The sequence below is a fragment of the Pinus tabuliformis genome, chromosome 9 (genome assembly GCF_031772625.1).
Source record: "Pinus tabuliformis cultivar Carrire ecotype Pingquan chromosome 9, CPIR1, whole genome shotgun sequence".
Lineage (NCBI taxonomy): Eukaryota > Viridiplantae > Streptophyta > Pinopsida > Pinales > Pinaceae > Pinus > Pinus tabuliformis.
In genome coordinates, this window is record NC_142307.1 from 1,920,216,526 (window position 1) to 1,920,219,008 (window position 2,483).

A 2,483-nucleotide genomic window follows, 5' to 3' on the forward strand; every position below is an offset into this window, starting at 1 on the left:
GTTCGCATTTTAGTTTGAGCATAGTTGTGCATGCAGGTGCCACCCGTGCTTGTTGCTGTTGCCACCCGTTTTCCCCTGTTGCCACCTATTACTGCATGGTGCACCAGTGTTATTGCAGCAGGTCCAATATGAATAGGATCCTTCTCATCCCATTACTAATCCTAAATCAGTGGTCGTTCCTTCATGGGGTGTGATGCGGCAGTAGCGGCTTCCTGGGGCGTGATGCGGCAGTAGTAGCGGCTTCCGGATCAAGCATTTTGGGCTTCTGAACTTTCCTCAGCTACATCCTGCACAAATGCCGGAGATAATATTAACTTACTGTGCATATGAATGTACGTTATGAAACATCTCATATTTGTTTTGATAGTATGAACAGTTCACTTGTTTTCTTTTTCCTATTTTTTTCTCCATATTTCAGTTACTGCAAGGCTTTATTTTTTTCCTGCGCCTTTCTATTCACTATACTACTTTTTTCTACGCCTTTGTATTCATTTTTCGTTTCATTTTATAGATGCTTTCAACATCTGTTTCTCTTGCTTGGCTACAATTGCTGATTGTAATCACTCCTCAATTTAACCTATTTCGGTCGCCGGTAAAAATTAAGACAAATTTCAATTTCAATCTCACAAAGCGGATGTATCATTCCTGTTGCTGGTTATGTCAATTAATTTCCAAAAATAAGAGTAATTATGCATGCCGAACGCTTATTATGTGTAATCTGAAATTTTGATGACAGTTTGCAGCACTTATCTGGAAACACGAAAAGTTACATAAAGGCAAATTCTGGACACTTGTCCGGATCAATACTTTCAGATAACCATTGGGAAATGAATGGGAAAGAATGGACACTTATCTGAAACAACATTTTCAGATAATCACTGGGAAATGGAAGGAAAACAGAAATATTTTCAGACCAACGGTATGAAAGCAAAGTTCGATAGTTCAGACGTCAAGTATTGAAGACTATGTTATGGGGTTTAAGCTGTTTTGCTACTCAAGCCTACCAGATTCGTGGACTACTAAAATCTGAACAGTATATTGAAAAGTACAAACACTACATTCTATAAAATCATTGAAACAACCAGTCTAGGATAGTACCTTTCACCTTGTCAATTCAGTCAGAACATACAAGGATACAGAACTTTGAGAAAATGTAAAAGAAATATGCGATTACAGAGCTCGAACCTTGCCATTGTCTACTGAAGTCAAAGATTTAGCTCTTCTTTTCTTCCCGATGCCATCATCTACGCGTTTGTTCGGTTCAGAAAAAACGCTCATGGTTTCCCCTACTTGTTGGACTACTCCGACAACAGGTCACAGGTTCGAAGCCCCGCAACCGACATTTTCCGAAGAATTGCGATCCATGTTGTTGAAAGAAGAAAATTTCGGCGCCTGCTCTACAAAGCCTGGGTCCGAAGGAAATTGCACCAAGGCACTCGGTACACTTCCAATGCTAAATTTGGAAACCTCGGAGCCGAGATGCGAAGTGTCCAAATTTCTCCATCCCGTTGCATTCACGCCATTTTTAACGCCTGCCGTATGAAATTGAACAGAATTTGCCAAAATCGGAACATTGTGCACTCCGATGCCTCCGGAACCGTCGGCATTGGAGCTTTCTTTAGCCATTACGGGTGAAAAACTTGACTTCCGTAAATATTTAGCTGCAAATGACAGATTGGCGTAAAAAGCTCCATCCACATTACTAATAATACTCTCGGTAGCTCCTCCAAAGGCATTCTGGGTAGCAATTTCTCCAAATTCTCCAGCGTATTTCTGAGAAAAATGGTGTCCATTGTGTTTAATGAACAACTTAACGAAGAGTGAAGGCTAGCCAACGACTTAGAATCGGGAACAACGTCAAAAGTTTGCCGTTCCACGCCGAAATCAGAGTCCATAACTCAGCATTCGACTAAATTTCTCAACGCTTGTTTAATTTCCAGGCCGGATCTGCGGCCTGAGTTTCCAATGCGATTTCATTCTCATTTCTTATTTGGTGACATTTGAAAGAAATCTGGATCACGAGGTCATCTTCATGGAGATCTGTAATCGTGACTGAAGACACATGTTTTGGGCTGTTACAATAAAGCTTGTGAGATGGAAGCGAGCATGCAAGCCACATGTTACTAAGACAATACGTAGAAAAACAAACCCTCACGTTAATACTCCATACTCCATGGCGAAACAACACGTAGAAATTTCTCGAATTTAACATACATGCCACACTTATCGGAATTTGACATACATGCCATGCTTATCGCATTATGGACAAGTGGGCAATATGTGAACGCACATATTTAGGTATCAAATGCTATGTCACTGATATATACTTGTCTAGAAATTATGGTATAAAAACTATTTTTTTACTTTTATATGTGTAAACACCGCAGTGAGTTTAAAGGAAAGCTCCACTAAGCTATTGTCAACTGTAAGCTCTTGTAAGATTGGGCGAGGTCAAATAAAATTGCCACACTTATTGGAATTTG

General features: G+C 40.1%; 1 pseudogene; it reads right to left on the minus strand.

Moving 5' to 3' along the window:
* Positions 1 to 1,170: 1,170 nt before the first annotated feature.
* On the minus strand, positions 1,171 to 1,895 carry LOC149156611 (uncharacterized; annotated as a pseudogene).
* Positions 1,896 to 2,483: the final 588 nt, after the last annotated feature.